Source organism: Photinus pyralis, unplaced genomic scaffold, assembly GCF_008802855.1.
Source record: "Photinus pyralis isolate 1611_PpyrPB1 unplaced genomic scaffold, Ppyr1.3 Ppyr1.4_LG2, whole genome shotgun sequence".
In the NCBI taxonomy this organism is placed as follows: domain Eukaryota; kingdom Metazoa; phylum Arthropoda; class Insecta; order Coleoptera; family Lampyridae; genus Photinus; species Photinus pyralis.
The window spans coordinates 43,722,967-43,736,844 of record NW_022170403.1 but is presented as its reverse complement, the minus strand read 5'-3'; the positions used below and the strand labels follow the sequence as shown (position 1 = coordinate 43,736,844).

Sequence of the window (13,878 nt, the reverse complement as noted above, 5' to 3'; positions counted from 1 at the left end):
CGTGTCTATCTGACCTAACCCAATTGCAATTTGACCTAATGGGGGGGGGGGAAGAAGAGGGGGGGGGGTTATAATAATTTTGGGCAGAAACAAGTGAACTAAAGTTGTGTGAGAAGTTTTATTTTTTGGAAAAAGTCTGTCTCTGCCGACGAAAAGGGGGGTGGGGGGGGGAGAGGAGAGGGTGGAAGTGTCGGACGCAAAAGTAGAGTGTACCGATACGAGACCGACGTAAAAAACCGCATCGTTCTAACCCTCGCGGTTTTCGAACAGAGTACGTTTAAAGGTTTGGGGGGGGGGGGGGGGTTAACCGATCGGTGCCGTGGTACGTAACGGACGTCGAGGAAAAGATTTCACACCCTTGACATTTCGCTCCCGGATAATTCGCACTTGAAAAATTCGCTCCCGGATAATTCGCACCCGGACATTTCGCTCCCAGGATATTTCGCACCCTGGACATATCGCTCCCGCATAATTCGCACTCGGACATTTCACACCTTGAACATTTCGCTCCTGGATAATTCGCACCCGGACAATTCTGTAAATCTTTGGTTTATTAAAATTAAATATTTTTAAGAGGCTACTAGACGATTGCCTTTACAGAATGTATGTAGTAGTGCACATCTTGGTAAACATCTACTTCATGGAAAAATGTTTCAAATAATAGTTATTTGGTCTTTCATTTTCAACACATCGCGATTCTTTAAGTATTTCCATTTCTTAAATATAATCACGCTGGTTTTTTTTTGAAGTTGTATGAAGAGTCTGATATAGTTAAATCCTGTAATTTAAGAACACATAATTTTTATCTACTGCACTTTCGTTTTGAGAAAATAAGAATAGGTAACTGAAACGTCTTTTGTGGAGTAATTAAATACCAAATAGTTATACCTAGTTATAGTCTACAATATTAGGTGTAAAATTCGCTACTTTTGAGACGCTCTTAATATTAAAACAGAATCAACATATATTACCGTACACAAACAAAGTAGTAATAAATCTAAAGTTAAAAATATTTACATTATAAGATCAAGATGAAAATAGAAAAAGGAAGTAATTTTAACGCTCCCGTACATAAAGATTTCTTAATGAAGACACATAAAAAATTGTTCTTTATTTCTTTAGTTGAAAAGGGTGACAAAGGAAATGAATTAAATTTATTTTAGACAAAACGAGTATGTATAAATGACAACAAAACAATGCATTTCATAGATGGCACTAAATTTGGATAAGTAATTAAGATAATATTATAATTAAAGGTAAATTTGAAAAGACCCCGATAACACAAATTGCACTTCATAAAGAAACAATAAGAGAAATATCGTAATGACATTATTTCTGGAAGATGAATAGGGTTTATTCCAAGGTAAAAGTAATTAGGTCCGAAAAATCAGGTTTAAGTACGTATGACCACAACTAATTAGAACTTTAACGCCTGTATAGTATCTTCATTCTTCAACGTTTGACAGAGTAGCATTTTAAAATTTATCTGAGCACGGGTTTTGATTTTGTATGTAAACTTATTTTTTAATTTTTAAAAATTTTATTTCTGGTGGTAGTGTCTTGGTGGTGTTCAGAAAAGGTAAGTTTCCAGTTTTCTTAGAACCAGTTTTACGTTTCTTTGACCACATATGGCTATATGTTGATTATTGGTGACTGAGTAAAATTACACTAACTGCTTATTTTTTTGCGTTATCTTTGCTACAACTATGATAATGAATAAACTTAAAAGTTTCTTTTTGATTTTCTTACTCATTTATTTTATAGTTTGAAGAGATACATGGAAAAATTCTGGCAATTTTTTAAGAGATTGTTAATAATCAAAACAGTAAAGCTTTTAAAAATTTTGAAATGTTTTAGGAACAGGTCGATATTGATGATTTTTTCTTATAAAGCACTTCACTGCGAAAGAGAAGTTTAGAATTCCCAACGTTTGCGAAGTGTATTTGACATAAATTCTGACGACAGACTGTACTCGTATCTCGGATACAGCATCTCGCATACAGTTATATCCCCGTGCAAAAACGGTCTTATTCTATTGAATTACATGGAATAAATGCAGATAACATCCCTGAATCTGCCTCATTGTTGCTACCGTCCAGTAAATACATATTTAAATTTTAGTATTTACTACAAACTCATAAAGATTAGGTATATTTGATAAAAGCTAACTTTCCACCACAAATACGCTAAACTGCGCAAAACTTTACATATCAGATAAATAATTTTCGCAATGGAATAAATTTATTAACCGGTTGAAGAGAAATTAATAACATTCGAAGTGTTTGAAACTCCAAAACACACAACTAAATCACATTTCCTGCAATTCATTATAAACAACAAGCTACCGGAGGTATTTCGGTTATTTGCTTCATGAATTCTGCAACTATCTTTACTTTTTCATGTTAAAGCGCCGTTTCGCGTACTGTTATATGGGAGTAACTTTTGCAAAGCGTATCAGTTTTTTTTTTAATTATAACGTTTTTGAAATGTTTCGAATGTAAATAAAGGGAAAAAGTTTTGTGTTAGCGTATACGCCGCAAACATTTACTGAACAATCCCATAATGTTCCTAATTTCAGGAAAAAAGGGCGTAATTGCTTTCTGCTGGATATAGGGTGCACATCGCTTATTTATTTATTGACGTGACACACAAAATTTCGATAGACAAATCTAAAATTACTCTTTTCATACCAAAAATAATTATTAATAATCTAAAGCTGGGAATTACGGTAGGCAGTTAGTAATATTGCGAAACTCTGCACAAACACTCTGGTGTAATGTATTTTAATTTTATATTAAGTATAACACCTTTGAGAAAGGAAAATAAATTTCTTTACAAAGTCTGAGACTTAATTAAGTTTCCGAGCAGATAGGGTTTTAGGCAGCAGAGACAAACCTTCTGGTTTGGGTTTATCTAAGAACACGCGTTGATTAAATGCATCAGCGACGCGCTAGTGAAGTTGGTGATTTTCACAAAACTCTGATCGTAAACATGTTAGTGCGTGATTTACGAAAATTAGAATTTTAGCACTTTCCTTCTTGCTTTTGGAGAAAAAATGTAGGTAAATGATGATCAAGTTAGAAGGTACAAATAACTAACATTCAGTCACATTAATTATAATGGTGTATTTCGCGGTATTATTGCAAAAAGTAAATCGTTACTATTATAACATTTTTTTCGGGTCAGCTTTATAATGAAATATGAATAGCTTTGTAATTTTTAACAATATTTCAAATAAAAATGCCATTTATATATTTATATATATGTATATTCCCACATTTTTTGTGTCCTGAACCATGATGGAGCACATTTTGATTGCGTTAATTTCAATAACCCTTTGTTCTCTTAATTAGTTTCGGAAACATAGACGACGAGGTGCTAGAAATGGGGATCATATTCAGTCATTTTAATTACCTAGGGCTACTTAGTTACAAATGCACACTCGGCGTGATGTCATGTAGCTGTGCGGAAACTGGAAATTTGACATATTTGAAAAATATGTGGCGGACTGGAGCGCCACCAGAAGGTACCTTGCCTCTGGTTAGTCTGCGGTGGTTGCGATATCGGTTGCTTTTCAGGTAAAACAGTTGCAGGAGCAGTACTCCAGGATTCGGCAGTCCAAGAAATAACTGCGGCCACTGGAGAATAAAATCTAAAAGCAAAATTAATCCCCCAAATGGCGGGGGTTACGGATTCACAACTGTATCAGTAGTCTCTACGGAAAGTTAAATGCGGAAAAACGAAACTTTCATTTCTTCTCTTTTTAAAATTAAGAGAATGCTTACCTTTGGAAAATGAACGGAGCAGAAAAAGACAAACGAATTACAGTGCCAGAAAATACCTACAAAAAAACCGTGCCAGAAGATGACCTTTGGTCGAAACTAGTCGCTGCTTCCTTAAGTTGTTTATTAAAATTAGTATGGGTAAGGTTTTGTGTTTTGTTGGTATCTAATTTGAAAGAATACCATTCAGCCAACGCCTATGCGGTGGAAGCCCCCATCGGGCACGCTCCCCACTGGCTCACACACCTGAATAATCGTAAAGTGACTGGTGTTTCGGTGCGGATAGTGACGATTATAATTGGATCGTCTGGTCCGCAACCCAGACTGGAAGCCACGAAAGTCGTAGCCGCGAACCAAATCCCCCAGGTCCAGGTATTAGCGACAGTGTCGATAACGGTACCCCTCGGATACCGGGAGACCCCAGGGTGGTGGTTGGTTCCTTTCCTTCGGAAAGGGACTGGCAGCCAAGAGCGACTCTGCCTAGGAATGACCGCATTTTCGCACTACTCGTGGGAATTGTATGGACGATTTCAAACCAAACAAACGCTTTTCGGGGTCCCCATCAGAGGGGATAAATAAGACGGGCCCTCAAAATGGTCCGGTAAGGGGACAGGCTCCTCGAAAAGGAGGACGGCTCCAACGCGGGAGCTTAATCAAGGACCTGGTGGCTGGTGGTGGACCAGATCCTATTCGCAAGAAGCATAGAACTGGTGCACAGAAGGCGATTGCCAGGAAAGGGCCGGCTCGATGGTAGAGCTTCGGATCAAGCGGGCTGAGACGTCAGGGACCAAGATCGGAGGAAAGCACTGTAGACTCTGGCTCAAGGCATCCTGAGGAGAAGCCCAAATGTTTTGGGGCACCCAAAGTTGTTCAGGACTCAGGGTGACCATTGTTCCAAGATCGCACCCGGAGGTGAACGTCGCTGAGGCTGAGTGAAGTGCATTAGACTGGATTAAATGCAGTCTTTGACAAGATGGAGAGGGAATTGTGGCCGAATGCGACCAGTAGACCTTGGACTGGTTGGAGAGGACCGTCCCTCTTATTAGGCCCTGGTATGGCGCGTCTCTGAAAGTGCAGAGGCACGTCCCTAAGGTAACCAACGTGATGTATTCCATGGGATCTCGGATGACACGGCCGCCATCTTGAAGCGCCTTCAGAGTCAAAATCCTGGTTTCAGGATAAGCCTATCGAGAACGTTCTTCCGCAGAGCGACCTGTTCAATAGGCCGTCAACTGGCTGTATGCCTCATACAAGAACTTTCGTTTACAGGGGACGCATAAGTGGCCTAGGTCGGATGAAAGGGTCTCTGCTAACTGAATCCCGGGACTTGCATTTATGTCGATAGACGAATCGAGTCTTCTCTGATGGTTGAATTGAATTCCGTTTAAGGGGTCTCGTAGCGCTAAAACTGCAGCTGAAAGATGACAGAGCAGGCACTTGGTGATCTCCTCGGCCTATCTTTCGTACGACTGAGAAGAGGCTCCAGCTACAAGGGAGCTGGATGAGTCGAAATGGTGGACTCCCTTTTATGGTTGGCTGTGATGCAAACGCACACCATGCACGACCACCTTCTGGGGTACTTCCAAACAACTTATTTGAATGTTTTAAATCGAGGAGCAGCGCCCACATTTGCCACACAGCCGATGCAGGAGGTTATCGATCTGTATACTGCGGGACTTTCGAGAAACGCACAGCACTGTGGTGGAAAAGGTTTGTAAGGAGCTGCCTGCGAACTGGGGAGATCTCAAAATTGCTCAGTACAGGTATAAGGACCATATCCAACCTCGACGCCGAAGTAACTAAATGAAGTTTTAAATTCATTAATAATTCATTGTAAATAAAGAAATCACGTACCTAATTAAATTTACATTACAATATATCGCAATCGAACATTGTGTAATCTGTAGGTGGGAGTATTTAGACATAAATAAACTCGAAATTTGCCAATGTTTCAATAATTTGAATTTTTATACCGCTGTGGGGTAGTGACCATCCGTATACCTATACTATTGGGATGGCGGTGGAACAAAAATATGCAAACTGTTTATACCGTAAAGAGTCGCGATAATTGAAAGAAAACTTTTTTTTAGGTATGTTTATGCAACAGCTTTGCATTCTAAATGGTAAGCGACTGACCCATTCTACGGCGTTTCCGTCCTACAATTAATAACTAAACGGAATTCACCTAGATCAAAGATTTATGTATTTAAAGCTAAATGCCTGCCCAAATCTGCAACGAGAGCACATATCCCTCAATTGCTTGAGATTAGGGTACAAGGGTGCTATTATTATTTATCATCTGCTACATAAAACAAGTCAACAAGTCTAGTAGAGTAAAGAAGAAAAGATTCTCGAATTAAATAGTCGTGTGCAAATGAGTACCACAAATAGGATAATAATAGGAATTGTTTAAAAAAGCCTTTATACCTAATTACAAAATTAGAACAACTTTCATCATCAGAATAAGTCAATGTGACGTTCTGTGTGTACGATGTGTAAAATTTCCGGAAGAATAAAATTAATACAGCATCGCTTTTTTGTTGTTTATGAAAGATATACAAAACATTGTAATATACAGGGTGTTCCATAATAATATGTATAATATGGAAAGGGCTTGTTTTATGACTAAAAGTTCATATAAACACAGAGCCGCAAACAATTCGTTACCGATCTACAAGTTTGGCTGAATTATCTTCAACGGACACCAATTATACAGAGTGTCAATTTTAAAACTTGCAGTCGGCCATATTTTCGAAACTAAACAAGGAACTCACTCATAACGTCATTCTGGTTCCCCCTCGATACACCCGAAAAGGTTTTGCGCGATTTTCAATATCTTCTTTAGTTTGGAAAATATGGCCGACTGCAAGTTTTAAAATTGACACCCCGTATACGTACTTTCATTTAGCTAACTACAGAAAATAGAATTTTTTTTCTCGATAAAGGTCAAAGATCCGAAAAAATATAGGAGACCAAAAAGTTTTTAAACAAACCATACAATGAAACGCTTGTTTCACAATCTACCAGTGGTGCACCAAAAAAAGCTCAGGGGTAGAAATTGAAACATCACCCTGTGAAATAAAAATATAGGTCAATTGATTAAAATAAATTTCAGAATACCACGCTATCAGAATACGAATAGTTTTGGAACAGTCAGTTGCTTCTCTAGAGTTTGCCACTTACTCATACCGGAATACTTTGAAGAGTATACTTTGAAGAGTACAAATTAGGCGCCACACTCTCGATCTTCCTGTCGGAAATTTTAATGCAAGTATAACCGTTACCCTTATTCCTATAATTTATATTCAAATACGAATTTCTTTATCTGATCGTTTACATTTCTGTGTAGTGACATGACAGGTGGCAATTGTAATTCCAATCGTAAAATATGCATATATCCGATTAATGAAGATCACACGCAAGTATTATGAATGAGAGGATAATTAATCGAAGTTTTAAATTAACTTGTCATTTATGAATGATGCACAGCTATCTATTCACTCAGATTATGTAAATTGTCAAGCGCGAAAATTTATTCCCCGCGTTATTAAATAAGGTCAATTACTTCGTTGAGCACAACATTAAACCCCGTCCCGTATAACTGCTTCTCTGAAAACAAGTCGACAAGAGCCATCCCATTAGTATATTGCCGACTTCCGATATTTTGAATTGAATTGTCTTAAATTCATAAAAGCGTTACTAGAACTGTGGGTAAATGCACCGTAAACTAACGGTAAATGGTAATAGGGTAAATGATGTAGTGCACGATTACAGAGAAAATGATTGAAAGTTATAGAACAATTACAAACATTCGAATAAAGTAATGTTTCTAAAAGACTACAACACTGAGCAGGGAGTTCGTCTGCACTTGAGCAGGAGTAAGGTAATTGGAATTTGCCTATACTTGGGGTAAGCGTAAGTTGCAAACAAAGCTTCCACTTTTGGAGTGAGATCTAAATCGAACATAAATCATTTATTTAGACACGATTTGCAACGGATAATTTTACAAAGGAACAAATATTGACGTATGCACTATGCAAGGAGCAATATAGATAAAGAAAACAGTAGAACATATTTATTGATAATTAATTATAACTTTATCCACGTCCATGGTTTATAAATATGAAAATATCAACTATTTTATTCGCTACTCAGTACTCAGTTATAATAATAATTAATCAAAATTAGAAGTCTTCAGCGCTCTTAGAAACAGTCATTAAAACTTAAATGTTTGGCATCTAGCATTCTGTGAGACCAAGACTCTTGAAGGGTAATTGCCCACTAAAGCTGTTTGAAGAATTTTAAAAAGCTCTTGTAGGCGCTTTAAGAATTAACTAAGATCTTTTGGGATGTTCTCATACGTTTTTGAAAGCTCTTAAATATGTTTACATATAACTTCAAACACTCACAAGAGTTCTTTAATTCTCCACTCTTTCAGGAATATTAAAGATAGGTACTAACGGTGTCTAGAAGCATGGTAGGATTTTTTTAAATTTCTTCCAAACTCTTGAAGGATCTTTAATATTAGAATACTAAATACTCATTCTAAAGTTCCAAAGGGGTTCCGAATGACAGGCTATCTGCTAACTTTTGCGGTTCTTAAATATTTTCAAATTCTATTAAAATCTCTTGCGGACATATGATACTTTATAACACCCTAGAAGAGTCTTGAGCAACTTTAAAGGCTAATAAATGCATTTCCATGTCTGGTGTAAAACATACCATTGAATACTCTTGGCGGAGCTGGTTCGGACATTCTAAAAAACCGCTCGAGCGACGAGCGCTCTAATTGTCTCAAAAATGCTCGCGAGCATCGAGTTGTTTTGCAAAGCGAGACCGCTTGCGCGTTCCGAGAACTCCTAAAAGCGCTCGAGCGGTTTATCACGAGCGCTCGGGAAAAGTGGTCGTGAGCGGTAAAAGCACTCGGGAGCGGAAAAAACGCTCGCGGGCGGGAAAAAACGCTCGCGAGCGGCGCTTAATCCTTCAACGCTTGAGGGCGATTAAAAGCGTTCACAAGCGAAATAAAACGCTCAGGAGCGGAAAAAGCGCTCGGGAACGGAAAAAGAGCTCACGAGCGAAAAAAGAATTTGCGAGCGGAAAAACCGCACGTGGGAAGAAAAGAGCGCTCGAGCGCCGAGCACTTTAAGTAAACGCTCGAGTATCGAGGACCAAGCGGCCGCTCCGAAAAGTGCGAGCGAGCGAACGAATCGCTCGCAAGCGCTTTTTCCTCTTAGAACGCTTTTTCGAGCGGAACGCTCAATAGCAATACCCAGCTCTGACTCTTGAGGCCTCTTAAAGGTGCTAGAAGATTCTTGGAAGATCTTTAAAGCTCTTGGGGGTCGTTTGTGTCCCTCTTAGAGGCCCCCTAGCAGTTTTTTAAGCACTCTTAAAAGTTTAAAAGCTATTAAAGGCATTTCAAGGAAGGTTTCTTAAACACGCCTCAAGCAGGAGCTCTCAGAACCTTAGGCGCTCTCCAACATTCGAATATTAAATTCCCTTACAAATTATCACACGCTTTTCACGAACTTTGTCTCTGCTTAGTTCCGTTTGGAATTTTTTAAAGCGATGCAACTAACTTTGTTTAGCTGGTTTCACTTTATTTAACAAATTTTTTGAGCAATTTCCGAAAGTAAGGAACGTTTGGTAGAGGAGTTTTTCGATACGTCTATGGTTCAAAAATTCAACGACGCCGACGGCTCAATATTAACACTACAAGTTCAGCTTCCTACTGGTAACCACGATGCTCAGAGCTTAATTAATAGATCTTTTAAATCGGACTACACCCCCCCTTAGTTTTTGCGTAATTTTCAACGCCCACAATGGCAGATTAACTTTAAAAATGGCGATGTCAAATTTTTGAGTGGTTACTACTCTTTGTCCAACCAATCCTAGTTGATTTTAAAAGTCGTTAATCGATCCCATCTCTTTCCAGAACATGCACGCTCAGTAAATTCCTTAGAAATCCCTAATAAAAGGGCTGTAAGCTGAAGTCCCACTCAGACTCCTGGGCGCGACTGACGACTAGAGGCAATTAAAAAAACAAAGACGCATTGATAATGACACGTATCATAATCATCATCATAAACCAAATTTGTTTGAGAAGACACTTCGGAACCTTGACATTTTTTACAGTTTTAAAAATTATAATTTACTTATTTGTGCGAGAAAATCGAAAAAATCAAATCCCAGGTAATATACCCGTTACAAGGGGGTCCTAAGAATAAGTAAAGGCTCATAATGGTAATCAGTTTACACTTTGGAAATTGTTGTGTTGTAGTAAATTACGTGATCGATCACTTGCATTAGGGGCCTTTTGGTTTGGGATTCATGGTGGTTTATATTCAATTTTTATATACAGACGAAAATATTTTCTATTAGCGGGGAAATATTTTTTTTTAATTTTTGGTCATAAATTTTTAAGTGGAAGGGGTTTCAGCCAAGGCTGCTTTACCAACACAACCCACTATACATTTACAAATAGCCATGCCCGAACCCGGATTTGAACCAGGGACCCTTATGTCGCAGTGGAGCTTCGGCCCCAGAGAAAAAGCGTCACAAAGTACTCTAAAATTTCAGTGAGGTTCCTAAAAACTTCTTTTTAAGGGTTCTGAAGTTAGTTCTAGAAGGCCTTAACCGCTTTTAAAAACTAAAACACACTTTTATAAATACTTGTAGGCTATCAACTATGAAAGCTTTTCAATATCCTCACAGGTTTTCAAACACTATCAAATGTTCCAGGAGGAATTTATGATACTATAAAAAACTCTAGAAGAGCGTTGAGCAAATTGACAAATTCTTTACTTTAGTATACTATAAATTCGCAGTCCATCTTCCTTAATAATTATTATAAAACACCTCAAAAATGGTGAAATCACAGTTACACGTTTATAACTGTACGTAAATTCCCTAAAATTATTGTTTTGTGCAGATCCCAATTTTCTACATAATATGTATAAAATAAAATTCATTTGTAGTAAGTTTCGATGCCAATATCATAGTAATTTGAAATTCTCGCTTATTTTTTATCTCAAATATGGTGGAATGATCATCGCAACGCAAGTAAAATTTTCCGAAATCAACCCCCTGAACGGAATATCACTTCCATTTCAACAATATCATAATGCAATCGTTGCAAACATGTTGTATAACTCTCGACGAAACTCTCGTATTCAAAACAAGAGGCGGTCAAAGATTAGGTGTAGCATTGTGTCAAGACCCCCATAATTAGGTACAATTAAAATGTTTTGATGGCCTCATTAAAATTGTACTCAAAAGCTACTACCGTACTTCATGCAATATTTCGTAATTAAAAAAAAGTTTCCCCTAAAAAGAAAACAAAATGATTAACATTTTAATTAAAATTTAATAACTCTGGCCAAAACACAATCTATTTTAAATAATTACGTCTAAAAAACATCTTAAATATAACGCAATATCTCGTAATCGCAATCCATAATACTTTCGGGAAGCAGACTCGACTTTAATTATCATTTAAAAGGGGAAATGGAAAGAATAAAGATGTCTAAAAAACTGAGTTACTTAATTTTCACGAGAACCATAAAAAGTTTGGGTGCTATTAAGCGCAGTGATCTTTGCAATGCAACAGCAGCTGACAGCCTCAATTTGTAGAAAAGGGAAACTTCATTGCTTAGCTCAATTGCGGCGCAACCCTTATAAATTTTTATCCAATGCAATATTGTTGTACATTTCGGAGCCTAATCATATTAAATTATTTTGATTTAGAAAAATAAGGCACTTACCCTTTTTGGAGGCGTGGAAACTATCTTGAGGTGACATCCTTTCGATTTGATCACTAAGTTTTGATCTCGGCAAAATCGTTCTGTCATTATTGATTTTCTCGACTGCATATCTAAATGCAATTTCCTGTTTGTCGTCGGCAGGATGAAATAAGCCACCTGTAAATAAATTACCTCTATAATTTACTCATAACTAAGTTACGTAGTTCAGAACTTGACCCCATAAATGTATCGCCATAACGGAAGTGGGGATGCCAATTGTTGAAACCAGAAATAACGCGTGTAACAGTATGTTGAGATTATTTAGTGCGACAGGTCAGTCTTAAATTACGGTAAGTGTTTCGTGATTTATATTTTAGGGTATAAATGCGTCTAGCGGTATCCCCAGTATGAATTAGACATAAAGTACTAATTTGTTATAAACCGTAAGTGATTTTGTTTTAATACCTCTATTGCATAAAGTAATGTTTAGGACTTTAGGTGATTACAATAATTATTAATATATTATCAATGATACGTCTTCAAAATTCTGTAAAAATTGCAGAAAATGTAGGGCTGTATCACGCTGTATCATGGTTTAGTTAATTACTAGTCTTAAAAAATTTATATATTTATGCCAAAAATTAAGGGTTGTATATCTTTAAACTTATAATCGATTGAAGTTGAAAAATATCAAACCAAATTGCATCTATCTTTTCTTAAAGGTATTAACCTCTAGCCAAATTTGAATCCGATTGTATTGCATGTATTTTTACAATTTATGGACTCATAATAGATTATATAGAAAAAATTAGTTTCTCATTTAAAGTTAGTTTGCTTAAAATTCAAGCAAAAGATCTGCAAACTCATGTTTCCACTATTATTTATTGTGTCTAACAATTGTACCGTATATTGTTGTTAGGCTAGTAATTCGCAAACCATGGCCGTGATCTAGAATTGACTAGTGAAAACCATAAATGGGAAAACTTGTAAATTTGAACTAAAATCTGTGCGCAGTTTTGAGGTAGCATTGTATGTTGGCTACCTTATACAAGGTGTCTCAACGAATATGTGTACCCCCCCTCCCCTCTTTCCTCCAAGAAAACCGCGCTTTCAAGTTTCAAAGTTTAACAATTAATAAAAACCCAAAAAAGGAACGAATGTACTACTCCACTAACTTTCATACAATCTGATTCAAACCCAGATCTTAATGAGCTGAGGAAACCCTTTCGGTAAAGTAAATTTGAGTGTAGGCATGTACGTAAACATTCTTGATTAATTATACATCATGCTTGAAAGCCTCATGAACATTAAGTTTCTGTGTACCTATTTACTTGCAAAGGGAAACTATTAAATATTAAGAGTCCGTTATTTCCGAAATCTAATTACATTCGACTGGCTGCATTAATGATGATAGTTTTATAATCCGAATAACAAAAAAGTTATACACACCGCATCCCTTAGGTATACAATGGACCTAAGCCACTAACCACATTAATATTGCAGCATGTAATTTCTTCTTTAATTTTCCTCCATTTGTATTCCTTTACTATGTAAAGCGATTTGCATTTATATCCCCAGATGTTTACTGGAGAAGTTGGTGGGTATTTCTCTCCTTGGAAGGCTTCATTCCAAAAGTACCTACTGTATACTATTTTGATTAGTCCACCGCCGATCTCTTTAATAAACTGCTTTAAAATGAAGTATATAAAACACACCCGTTGCTAAAACGCAAATTAAATTTTTTCAGCTGTAATGGCAAACGGCTCATCCTTTATTTCGCGATGCAATTAACTCAGGACAAATTAAAATACTCGGTCTCGGTGTAGGGAAGAATGCAATTTTTTTTCGTTTTAAATCGTTAACGGTGGTACAAACGCTTGTTTGCTGATCTCATTAGTGGTGTATATATTGTTTCGTGTTGGAGCGTAAGTTACGTCATGTTAATGGCCTATTTACCACGTATTCAAAGGATAACGGCTTTACAACTTTGAGTATGAATATTCTAATTAATTATAACTTAAGTCCATTTTATATTTTGGAATCCAGTCAACTTTTCGGTATATGAAAATAAAATGTCGGAAGGTTTCGAGAAATAAATACGCGCGCTTCTATTATCCCGCAAGTCGGGTCGAACACTACGATGGTTAATTTTGATGTGAACAAAAGATTCCACTATTATTTCGAACGAAAAAGGAACATTTGAGTGGATATGTTCTACGATATTATGTTATTGTAAAACGAATTTTTAATAGAATAAAATCCGGTAGTCCAATTTTGTGCGGATAAAGGGGTGCAGGGGACACACGAACGAGCCAGATAATCCGTTTTCAAGGTATTCATATTCAAAATTTTAAATG

At 36.9% G+C, this 13,878-nt stretch overlaps 1 protein-coding gene across 1 annotated transcript in view; it reads right to left on the bottom strand.

Annotated features, from left to right (window-relative positions):
- LOC116164476 (soluble guanylate cyclase 89Db-like) overlaps window positions 1-13,878 on the bottom strand; it is a 94,744-nt gene that overhangs the window by 20,144 nt on the left and 60,722 nt on the right. Inside the window, exon 2 of the mRNA XM_031478662.1 lies at window positions 11,543-11,698. The gene's annotated coding sequence lies outside the window, so the exon portion shown is untranslated. The remainder of the gene's footprint in view (window positions 1-11,542; window positions 11,699-13,878) is intronic.